Source organism: Lontra canadensis, unplaced genomic scaffold (genome assembly GCF_010015895.1).
Source record: "Lontra canadensis isolate GAN:19392208 unplaced genomic scaffold, GSC_riverotter_1.0 scaffold83, whole genome shotgun sequence".
Lineage (NCBI taxonomy): Eukaryota > Metazoa > Chordata > Mammalia > Carnivora > Mustelidae > Lontra > Lontra canadensis.
Window position 1 is genome coordinate 2,848,568 of NW_022631077.1, and position 13,269 is coordinate 2,861,836.

General features: G+C 36.6%; 1 pseudogene; it reads right to left on the reverse strand.

The window, feature by feature from the left end:
* Window positions 1-4,234: 4,234 nt before the first annotated feature.
* LOC116882349 lies at window positions 4,235-4,857 on the reverse strand (annotated as a pseudogene).
* Window positions 4,858-13,269: the final 8,412 nt, after the last annotated feature.

A 13,269-nucleotide genomic window follows, 5' to 3' on the forward strand; every position in this document is an offset into this window, starting at 1 on the left:
TACTAGTACCAAACTCAAAATTTTACACATGGAATTATTTTAAAGATTGTCCAAATGAGTAGATTGTTAGCCACCTCGAGCCTGCGTGCTTTGCATACTTCACAAAGCCTCACTTCGCATCTACTAGCAATGGAATGTATAGAGCCTTGTGGTTGTAAGACCTCTAGCTATTACGGCCCTTAGGAGCTTTCTGACCCACAGACTCCCCACCAGACTGCTGGGGGACATCGGCTGGGCACATGAGAACCCCCTCCCATCCTCATCTCCTCTGGGAGTCTCCTTGTCCTCCTACCCCATCTGGGTACTGACCCCTTCTCAAGTGAGCTTCTGGACAGCCCCATGTTGTGAACCCATCTTGTGCAACCCCATCCAAGCACAGCTCAATCAGGCATGTTGTGCATCACTGTGACAGGTGGCCATAGCTTTTTTCTTAATCTGCTCCAAAATCCCTCAAACTGTGGCTACTCTTAGGGTATTGCTTTCATTCTCATGCCCACAGGATAACTGCTTCTCTTCCTGAAGGACATGGGTCATCTGACTTGATCATTGATTTATCAAGAAAATGAGTTTACAACTGCCACTGAAATATAAGTAGTCTCACTTATATCTTGTTATCCAAAACAGCAGAAGAATCTGGAGAGGTGAGCATTTAAACTGCAAGCTTTTATATCCTTAGCAAAGTCAGTTTTCTGTAGGGAGGGAGCAAGAGGAGGAGAAGGGGTGTTACCTAGATAATAGGCAGGGCTGGTCATCCAGACCAGAAGCTTTTTTTGGCACTTAAAGAGAGGCACCAAGCTACCAGCAAGGACATGCTCCATATGTTAGGAAAGAATAAAGTGCTGGTTTCCTTATCACACATGTGAAAACTTCACCACACTTCACATACAGCTGGTTCAATTTCTAGGTCTTTGCATGTGGCAAACAAGCATCATTTTGTACTTTTATTTTATTTCCCAAATTGTTTACAACTATAGTTATTTTCCTGTGAAAAAGAGTGGCTGGAGGAGAAGACATTTTTTTTTAATAAATTTTATTTTTTTAAACATATAATATATTTTTATCCCCAGGGGTACAGGTCTGTGAATTGCCAGGTTTACACATTTCACAGCACTCACCATAGCACATACCCTCCCCAATGTCCATAACCCCACCCCACCCCCCAAACCCCCTCCCCCCATCAACCCTCAGTTTGTTTTGTGAGATTAAGAGTCACTTATGGTTTGTCTCCCTCCCAATCCCAACTTGTTTCATTTACTCGAGAAGACATTTTTTTCTACCAGAATTGTAGCTTCTTATACAGGCATGATGGAATTAGATGGTACTTGTGGAAATGGGGCAAAATCACAAATGTAAGTACACAAGCAAATATGAGGTTTTCTTCTTTCATCTTTTCCTTTTGCCTGGAGATAGATATTAGTAAAAACTGCAGGAATTAGAAGGAAGAGTTAGGGCTTGAACCTATTCTCTATCACTTGGGTTCCAGTGAACAGAACATGCCCAAATTCAAGACTCCATATTCAAATCATTTTCGATATGGAACTTTCTGTAGAAAATAGAGTAAACAAAAGAAATTTTTGCTTGTTTTTTGTTTTACCAAATGAGAGGTGTACGTTTTCTTTTCTTTTTTAAATTGAGGTAAAGTTTACCACATTTAAATGTGTATTTTGATAAAATTTGTCATTCTAAACAGTTGCATAACTACCACCAAAATCACTTATACAACATTTCTCCCTACCTAAACCTTTTCGTCTTGTCCTTTGTCAGTTAATTCCCTCTTCTCCCACCCAGCCCATGAAATCACCTTAGCTTTGTTGTTTTTGGAATTTAATATTTATAGAATCATCCATTATGTAGTTTGTTGTGTTTAACTTTTCTCACTTAGCAAAATGGTTTCAAGAGCCGTTCATGTTTTTTGTATTAGTATTTTTGTTGTTCCACATTTGGATATACAAGACTTTGCTTATCCATTCATTAGCTGAATATTTGGACTGCTTCCAGGTTTTTGTTATTATGAGTAATGCTGCTCTGAACTTATTTACTTACATACATGTCTTTGTGTGAACATATGTTTTTATTTCTCTTAAGCAATGCCTAGAAGTGGAGTTGTGGGGTTGGTAGCATATTTTTGTTTGAATTTATAAGATGCCGCCATATTGTTTTCCAAAGCATGTGAACCTATTTTGCATTCTCACCAGCAATGTGTGAAGTCTACTTGCTACACATCCTCACCCATACTTGGTATTATTAGGCTTCTTAACCTTTGCTACTCTAGTGGGTATATGGTAGTATCTCACTATTTGTTTAAGTTTCATTTCTCTGATGACTAATGATGTTGAGCATATTCAAATATCCATTGATATATCATCTTTTATAATGCATCTATTCAAATATTTGTTCTATTTTCTATTGGATTATTAGTCTTATTATTGAATTATAAGAATTCTTGATGTCAAACATATGTTTCACAATTATTTTTCTGAATATGACTGTGGCTTGCCTTTTTCCCTTCATTTATATCTTTGAAAGAGAAAGTGATTTCACCTTAATGAAGTCCATTTTACAATTTTTGTGTGTGTTATAGTTTGGGCTTTTTATACCTGTTTAAGAAAACTTTGTCTAACATGATACCACCTAGATTTCTTCCTATGTTTTGTTTTTGAAGGTTTATCATTTAGGTCTTATATTTAGATGATGATACATTCTGAGTTAATTTGAGCGTGTACTTTGATTCAGTGATCAAAGATTACTTTTTTCCGCAAACAGAGATCCAGGTGTTCAAGCAACATTTTTTTTGAAAAACAAAATTATCTTTTTCTCATTGAATCTGGCATTTTTTTAATTGACCACAAAAGTTTATGTTGGGATATTCTATTCTGTCCCATTTATTTGTATGTCTAGCCGTACACTTGAACATACTATCTTGATCACTGTACATTTATAGTAAGACTTAAATTAGGTAATGTTTAAGTTCACTTTTTCTTCTTTATTGAAATTATTTTGGCTATTCTGGGTCTCTTTCCTTTCCATATAAATTTAGAATTATCTTGTCATTCTGTTTCAAAAGCAGCCAGTTAAGATTTTGATTGGAATTACATCAAATCTACAGGTCTACTTAGGGAAGATACTACCTTAACAATGTCAAGCCTTCCAATCCGATCCATAAACCTGGTACACCTTTCCATTAAGGTCTATTTTAGTTTTCCTATGCAAATAATTCTAGTTTTTGTATAAAGGCCTTGTGTGTCTTTCTTTAACTATATTCCTAAATACATTTGATGCTATTGGAAATGAAGTGGTTTTTTTAATTATTTCATTTTTAATTTATGTTATATCTAGAATTTCAACTGCTATTATATATTGGCTTTGTATCATGCAACCTTGCTAAATACACTTATTAGTTCTAATAGCCTTTTTGTAGATTCCTGTCCTCTGCAAATAAGAAAAATTTTACTGCTTCTTTTCTCATCTATAGGCCTTCTTTTTTACTTTTTCTTATTTTACTGCATTGGCCAGGATCTCCAGTGCAATGTTAAATAGTAGTGTTGAAAATCAAAATATTTGCTATGTTTTTAATCTTGAAAACATTAAGTCTTTCATCACTAAGTATATTAGTTGTAGGTTTTTTTTGCATGCCTTTAGTCATATTGAGGAAGTTCATATCTATTTCTAGTTTGGTCCATGTTTTTGCTGTTAAATTTTATCAGATGCTTTTTCTATATCTATTGGAATAATTATATTTTTGATATTTATTCTATTAATATAGTAGATTTACATTGTTTAAATACTGAACAAGCCTTGCATTTCCAGGATGAATTCTACTTGTTCGAGATGTATCATCCATATATATATATATATATATATATATATATATATATACACACACACACACACACATATTTTTTTTTCTGGATTTGATTTTCTAATCTAATATCTGATCAATCATTTCTGCATTTATGTTCCTGAGAGATATTAGTCTATAGTTTTCACCCTTTGAGATCTTTGGCTTTGGAATCAGGTTAAAACTTGCTTTCATAAAATGAATTAGGTAGTGTTTCCTTTCCTTCTGTTTTTCTGAAAGAGTTTGTATAGGATTGATATAATGTCTTCCTTAAATATTTGATAGGCTTCAACTGTGAAATTAGCTGGATTTTATTTGTAAAATTATTGGAGGTTTTTTAACAGGAATTAGGACTTATTGGTGGGCATTAATAAGGAGGGGGCAGTGCTGAGGTTCTCATGAGTACAGAGCCCACCATTTGTCCAGGAGGCCACAAATAGGGGTGCCATGTAGATGGCCCACAAGCCATCTGGGATGAACTACTTTTCAACCATGATGTCTTCAAATTCCTCCACATTAGACTTAGTAAAATTGGATCTTGAAAAGTCCAGGGAACTTGAACTTGGCTCTGTATAGACCCCCAATTACACGCTTCTTGTCCTGCAGCTTGGTACAGATGGACACAGTGACTAGGTCGATATGGGATCTGGCCACTGTGCCTTGGGGCTTTTCAAAATCACCCCACATAGCATACCTGTTCAGAGCACGTCAACCCCAGCACAGGACAACATCTTGTTGATATGGATGACGTGGAAGAGGCGAATGTGAAAAACATCTTTTCTACAGCTTTTCACCATGTACTTATTGGCACAAATACTTGCAGCCTGCAAGTTTAGAGGAGAGCTGCTCATATTTATCTGACACCATAAGACCACATATGGGCACTCATCCACTTCTGCTGTCTTTCACCCTAGGTCAAAGATGCAGATCTTGGCATCAGGGACACCTCTGCAGAAACAAAAGTTTGGATATGGCTTGTTCTTACAGTTCTGTTAACATGAGGTAGGGAGCTGGCCCATGACAACCCCAGGATCTTCAGTGGTGTGCCAAGGAGAAAAGATATTTGTGAAATTGTTTTTTAATTACAAAGTCAATTTTTAAATTGAGATAATGGTACTCATGTTTGCTCTCTCTTCTTGTTCTGGTTTTTGTCATTTGTGTCTTTCAAGGAGTTTATCCATTTCATCTAGGTCGTCTAATTCATTGGCATGAAGTCCATAAAATTTCCTTCTTATTTTTTTAATAGCTAGAGGTTCTGCAGTGGTTCCCTTGCTTTTATTCCTTCTATTGCTAATTTGTTTGCTTTCTTTTTCCCTAACGAATCCAGCTAGAGGTTTATCTGTTACATTAGTCTTTCCAAACATTAGCTTTTAGTTTGAAGAGTTTTAGCTACTATTTTTCTGTTTTCTATTTTATTGATACCAGTGCTTACCTTTATTTCCTTCTTTTTAGCTTGTTCTGGGTTAAATTCATTCCCCTTATGGTAGAAGCTTACTTTGATCATTTATTTGGGACTTTTTCTTCCTAATATAGACATTTAATGCTATCAGTTTTTTTTCCTTTATGTCCTACTTTAGCTCTATGTGTTTCTTAACTTCTCTTGTGATATTTTTCTTTGATCCAGTTCATTAGAAGTGTGTCATTTAATTTTCAGGATATTTTGGGTTTTCCTAGTTGTCTTATTTTAATATTTCTAATTTAATTCTACTGTGTTCAGAGAACCTACTTGATATGATTTAAATCTATTTAAATTCGCTAGGGCTTATTTTGTGGGTCAGAAAATCTCAGTGAATCTTAGTGAACTATAGCTGCATTTCAAAAGAAGGTGAAATATTTATTCTGCCAGTGGCGGAGTAGTATGCCATAAGTATCATTTAAATCAAAGTGATTGATAACCTTGTTTGGATATTGTACATCTCTGATGACTTCATCTAATTTTATCAATCTCTAAGAGAAAGCTGTTTAATTCTCCAACTGATGTAGAATTGACTGCTTCTTCTCTCGATTTCATCAAATTTGCTGCATGTTTTGGGTGCACACACATTTATAATTGTTATATATTTCTGATGAATTGACCTTTTATCTTCATTAAGTGCCTTTATCTCTTGCAACACAATATTGTTAAAATCTATTTTATTTGATATTAATGAAGACCTTTAAGCACCCTTATACTTTTTGTTTGCATTGCATATCCTTTTTCCATCTCTGCATCTCTATATTAAAATGGAATCCTGGTAGAAAATGTTTGGTTTTTGTTTGTTTTATAACCCATTCTGACAAACTTTTGGAATGTTGAATCCATTAACATTTATTATAATTATAAATATAGCTTAGTTGGGTCTATTATTTAAGCATCTATTTGTCTCCCCTGCTTTTTTGTTCTCTTATTTCTCTTTTTCTGCTTTTAAGATTGTTTGAATATTTTCATAATTCCAGTTTAATATTTCTGCTCTTTTGCTGTGTTTCTTTGCAGCTTTTCCAGTGTTTTCACTAAGAATTATAATAAGCACTCTTAAATTTTCATTGTCCTCTTACTAGAATATTACTACTACAATATTACTACTACAAATATTACTACTACAATAATAGTTGTTATCTGTGTTAAAACTATGTATGTTATAAACCTTACAAGAAAGATTATATTTTTCTTTACACCGTTCAGTTGTTTGCAAAGAAACTGGAAGTAAAGGGGGACCCAAACAGTCTTTTGTATCATCCAGATAGTCATTATTTCCAGTGCTCTTCTTTTTTTCCTGAGGATTCAAGTTTCCATCTGCTGTCATTTTCTTTTAACCTAAAGAATGTCCTTTAGCTTTTTTGTAATGCAAGTCTTCTGGTGACAAATTATCTTAATTTTATTTTATTTGAAAATGTCTTTTCTTTGGTCTCATTTTTGAAAAATACTGTGTGTAAAGAATACAGATTAAGTAGATATCTTAAGTCTTGCCTTTAAAGACTTTTTAAACTTCTTAATGAGGTAGAATGCTTAACTGAAGTGACATTGTGCTTTGTATATGTTTTCTTCCTATATGATAAGGTTTTTTTTCCCTCTCCTGCCCACCCCTCCTCCAAATGAAGATTCTATCCTCATACTTCAACATCAAATATTATCTCTTCTTGTGCCCACTGTGCTGGTCAGAGAAGTGCCATTTTCTTAGACTTCATATTTATATATTATATATTACATCTCAAATAGAAAAAGAAAAAAATCATAAGACAGACAGTGAGGATGTCCTAAGTAGAGTGTATCTTATCTGAACATTTCTTTTTACTTTCAATCCGCTTACCCTGCACTGAGAATTTCAGCATGCAATGACGTTTTCCTTTTGCTTATTGATCCAGTTATGCATCCTCCTCCACTGATGAATCTTTCATGTGATTTCCCATGGCTATCACTATGAGGTCTTTGATTGCAGATCTGTTGCATTCTTTTATCTTTTCCTATATCTATATATATGGCCCCTTTTCAAAAGATAATGCTGTATTTGGTCCTTCACCCATGCCAATCCCAATAAGCAGAATGTCCAATTGAATTGAAAAGCATCAAGAATGTTCCAGAACACCTCACCATTATCCCTGAAACAATATCTGGCTCTGGCCCCAGGTGGACGTTTTTGCCGAGAAATCTAAGAGAATATACCACTGCTTTGGGCAGTTGCCTTCATTCTTAAATGATATTTTCAATAAATACAGAATTCTAGTTTGACAGTTGTTTTTCTTTCAGCATTTTCAGAAGGTTATTCTATTCTTTTCTGTCTTCAAGGATTTCTGATGAGAAGGTACCTATTTAACCATCACTGTTTCTCTATATGCAATGTGTCAGTGTTCAAGATTTGTTCCTTATCTTTGGCTTTTAACAATGTGCCATGGTTTGACTTAACCTTGGATTTTCTGTGTTCACTGTGGTTGTTGTTTGTATAGCATGTTGTACCTAAACATTTTTATCTTTCATCAAATTTAGTAAGTATTCAGCGATTATGTCCTCATTTTTTTTTCCTGTCCCATTTTCTCTCTCTTCTCCTTCTCATACAGGCATTCCTGTGTGTTTGATTATTTTTGTTATTTTATTATGTTTGATTTTTTATTATTTTTGATTTTTATTATGTTTGATTATTTTGTCCAGTTAACAAGATATTGTTTATTTTTCAAAATCTGGTTTTTCTTATTTTTCATTTTTGGTCATTTCTATTGCTCTGTCTTTGAGTTCACTTACTATTTCCTCTGCCATCTCTTTGACTATTAAGTTTTTTCGGGGAATTTTTTTTCATAATTCTAATTTTCAGGTCTTTAGCTTCCATTTGCTTCTGACTTTATTGTTTTTATTTTTCTGCAAAGACTTCTCACTTTTCTGCTGAGATTCTCAATTACTAAAAACACGTTCTGTCTTACTTCATTGACTGTTGTTATAATAGCTGCTTTAATATCTTTATCTGTTCATTTCAGCAACTTGTTCATCTCCAGGTCAGGCACAATTCATTGTCTTTTCCTTACGAATGTGTTTCATTGGGGGGATCTTTGTACATTGGAAAATTTTGAGTGCATCTTAGACCCTGTGAAGGTTAACAGATCCTGGATACCTACTTTTTTCTCTGATAGTGTTATTTTCTTTGTTTTAGGAGGGAGTTTTCTTGGCTGTCTTGAAGTGCAGATGGTTGCTTGGACAGCAGTTCTGTTTCAGTTCAGATCTTTTGTCTTTCACTGAGCTGTTTTGAGTCTTTTCCATGCATGCATGTTTCTGGGGACACTCAGAAACACTGTTGGACAGACACTGGGGATTCCCTCCTCTAACCTCTTTCCTTTCCTTACACCTACTTGCATTCAGTTTCCTGGCTTCACTATGGTTTCTCAGGAAAAGTACCCCTGCCACTGCTGTGTGAGCCAGGCAGACCATACTTATCCCCATGACTACTAAAAGCCATGGAAATGGAAACTTGACCAGATAGATCCACCTTCCGGGAAACACATGCACACTCCCCATTAGTCTGGGCTTCAGTTTGCTGTTTAACATTATCAGGTCTCTTTTCCTATGACCTGCTTCCATGGTGGTTTTCTGCAAGGGAGGGAATTGTCCAGTAGGGTCTTAGTCTATCAGATTCATAAGTGGAGGACTCTGCATAAGTTTGTTTGTTTGTTTGTTTTGAGAGAGAGAGAGAGAGCACATAGGGGCATATGTGCAGGAGTTGGGGGCAAGAGGCAGAGAAGAGGGAAAGAGAGAATCTTAAGCAGGATCCATCTCACTACCCTGAAATCATGACCTGAGCCAAAACCAGGCATTGGGCCATTAACACACTAAGCCACCCAGGCACCTTTGCGTAAGTTAATTTTTTAAATAATTTTGTACCCAAATGAAAAGTCTCTAGTATAAGTACAAAAAAATGTACTTTTTAATCTAAATATAATGGGAGGAATTTAAAAACTACCTTATTCACTTGCTGTAAGAAATCAGTCAAGATACCAAATCAGTGAGGGCACCTGGATGGCTCAGTGGGTTAAGCCTCTGCCTTTGGCTTAGGTCATGATCTCAGGGTCCTGAAATCGAGTCCAGCATCTGGCTTTCTGCTCAGCAGGAAGCCTACTTCCCCCCCCCTCCTCTCTCTGCCTGTCTCTCTGCCTACTTGTGATTTCTCTCTTTGTGTGTCAAATAAATAAATAAAATCTTAAAAAAAAGATACCAAATCAATCGATAAACACTTGGGAAGTGAGGTTCTGTAATCTTCAAGGCGGAAGCAGAGTAGTATAATTTTCAAAATAGCAAGTATTTATCGAGTGCATGTATTTGCTTTTCAGAATGGCATGATGACTTAGGTACTATTTTCATCCCTGTTTTATAGCTGAGGAAATAGAGGCATAGAAATGAACTAACCTGACCAAGGTCACAGAGTGAAGGAGCCTGGATGTTTCAAGGGAATCCAGAGACACCCAGAGCCAGCCCTAGCATCCCCCAAGTGAAATTTTAAGACAGTCCATGTCCTCAGCCGAGTGTTGTGGCCAACAGGCAGAGCAAAAAGGTAGGCTCAGGCTCAGTAGGCTCAAATAAAAGCCCATCCTAGACAGGAGGAGCAGAAGTCACAGGAAAGGTGTTGGGTTAGGTGGGAAGGCTGCAGAGTGTAGGAACCGTCACAAACCGAGGGTCTGTGAGTCATGGCCAGCAGGGCACACCGGCACAAAGTTCAAAACTAGCAGAAGGCACTGGCCACACCGCAGTGGACACCACTGCAGGATGCCCAGAAGGAGCAGCATTCTGTGCCGAGAGCTCTTCTGTGATCACTGTAAACCCTTCCTCCACTCAGATCCCCTCAGGGGAAAAGACCATGAGGGAAGAACCTTGAGAGACAACCCTGAAGGAAGTTTGAGCTTTGCATTGATTAAATACTCTCAAAACTTTCTAAAATTAAAAGTGGCACATTAGCTAGCAAGCTTAAACGTGTTTTCCTCTCCATTCACAGCTGGTACAGAAGTTTTAAAGTAAGATGAGGTCAGTTACAGAAAAAAAAATTATGATATTTTTGCACACCTGAGTCTAACATTTCATACATTGGGACCCTCCTCCCTTACACCAGGAAACAGACATTTGTAATACCTTGCGTTAATTGGTCCGTGGAGAACAACAAAGTCTTCTGAGAAGATAAAAGATAGGGCGTCCAAGCTAAGAAGAGCCAGAGCAGGCAGTAGCAAGCCTGGAGAGGGGAAGGTGTTTCATGATCTTGCCTTCAATTCTTTCAACTAATTGAAAGATTTAGAGGTAAACATGATTGGTTTGTGGAACTTCAAGTCTACTAATCAGAGCTGGAATTTTCAGAATAAGGGAGAAAACAGAAATGAGGGTCGAAGTTAGGAAGACATAGATCATGTGTGCTCTATTCCCCCCAAATTAAATGAATTACACACACTGCTTTGTAAAAATACAACTGGATTATTGTGGAACTAGAAAAGCTGGTTCTAAAGTTAATAAAGAAAAATAGTAAATAAGAAAATGAGAGCATTTTTGAAGAGTAAGAATAATAAGGCATCATTTATTATAACATACTACAAATCTATAATCTAACAAAACATAGTATGGTTCTAGTGCACAGGTAGATTGATCAGAGAAATGGAATAAAAGTCCTGGATTAGACTCAAATACATAAGGTGATTTAGTAAGTGATAAAAACAACAATTTGATTCAAGTGTTGGGGGAAATTGATTATTCCCTCTATGGTATCTGAGCGTCTGGAAAAAATAACAAAGCTGGAGCCATACCACGTACTTATGCCAAAATAAGTGCAGAATTCTGATGAATAAAAGTTTTAAATGTCAAAAATAAAACCATTAACATTCTGGAGGAAGCCATAAAATATTCTCTTTGAAAACATAATCTCAGAATGAAGAGGATTTTTCTCAGTGTGATGCAAAACTCAGAAGCCAACACTTTTTTGATAAATTTGGTGACATGAAAATATTCCTCACAGAGAAAAATGCCATAAGCGAAGTCAAGACAATGACAAGTTAGAAAATAATTTTTTTTAAAAAGTTATTCTGGAAAGAACTAATTTCTTTAATATGTAAGGAGAATGACCAACAATATGATCATTAATGGGCAAAATGTGTTTTCATACAGTTCACTAAAAAACTAATACAAATATGAGAATGTGTTCAACTGCTCTTTTTTAAAAAGATATATTTATTTATTTACTTATTTGTCAGAGAGAGAGAGAGAGAGAGCGTGCAAGCACAAAAGCAGGGGAGCAGCAGTCAGAGGGAGAAGCAGACTCACCACTGAGCAAGGAAATGGAAATAGGACTCGATCCCAAGACCCTGGGATCATGACCTGAGCTGAAGGCAGATGCTTAACCAACTGAGCCACCCAGGCACCCCTGTTCAATTGCTCTTGTAGAATTTTTTTTTAAAAAGCAATTAGAACTACCATGACACACGGATTTTTACTGCTCGGGTGGACAAAAAGTACACATGGGAGCTCTGTAGGCTCTTGCTGGCAGGGAAGCACTTGTCCTTTTGGGGGATGCATGACCTGGGCTAGTCTGGAAGGCAGTCTTCTCAACACAGATTGCCCTTTAGCATCACCTGGTCCTTTAAAAATTCCTGATGGCCAGGGAATAATCTGAATCTTTGTGGAGGGACCTACCCACTTGCAGTTTTAAGCACCCTGGGAGATTCCTCTATACAGGCAGGTTGAGAATTTCTGCTGGAAGGAATTTAAGAATGCAGGTTGCAGATATACTCACTCGCATAACATTATATGCAAAAAGATGAGTCCTTGAAACATGGTTTGCAGTTGCAAAGACAGGCAACACCACTGTCAGCAAGGCACCGGTTAGATGATAGGATGCCTCCAGATGATGGACAATGATACAGAATGCAATTCTGTATAAGTTGGCTTGGAGCGATTGTGATAATGTACAGTGCAGTTAGTGAGAAAAGTGAAGTGTGAAGACTGTGGATACAGTATCACCATTGGTGTGCGCAGAAAGACTGTGTGCCTAGGCTTAGAGATGTATGCAGCCTGAAGACAGCTGGAAGGTCTGGGGGACACTGGTGTGGGAATGCCTCTGGGAAGGCAGTAAGACAGGGAAGGGATTGGGAGGGAGACTCCTTTTCACTCTATAACTCTTTGCTCCTTTTGGATTTTTAGCTAAGCGCATGTATTAACTATTTTATAAAGTTAAATATTTTTTAAAGCAAATGTGAGCCTAATCTCTCAGACAGATATGGATTGTTGTCCTGCAGAGGTTTTTAAACTTTTTTAAAAATCAATATTTGAAATCAATAACTGTACTTTAAAACCCCATTTTTTATGTTTCTTGGGGAAAAAAATCAGAACATTTGGCAGCACTGGGCCTAAAGCCCCATACTGTGTCTGTGAGCTAAAGGTGGCAGGTGCCACTGTCCCCTTCAGGGAGGGCAGAAGGCTCCCATTGGTTACAGGACTCTTCCACGGGCTCCTGAGGCAGGAATTCTACTATGTTTATTTCTTACTCGCCTATGATAGTGTCTAGCACATAGGAAGTGCTTGATGGTTTTTATTTTAAAATGGAATCAAATTTCCATATTAATTATAAATTCCACTTTACTGGTGTGAAAAAAGGGGGAATGGTGTGTAGGAGGGGGTTGCTGCAATGAAATAATTCTTGTTTTACCCTGCAATGACAGCTGTTAACATGCAGTGTATGTGTATGGTATTCAAAGAAGGTCTGGTTATTCTTCTCTAGTGACATTGCAAGGCCTAACACATACCAAAATATACAAAGGTGCGAGAAGTGTGGAAATTAATGTTTCCAAATCAATGTTTCTAAGAAAATGGACCTCCTCTTTCAGAAAGACTGTGTTATTTACTGATGCATTCCAGAGAAACTAATTGGCAATCTGGTCAGGGTATGCCTATGAGTTTAATACATTCATTTTTCTCTCACCAAAAAAAAAAAAAATTTTTAAAT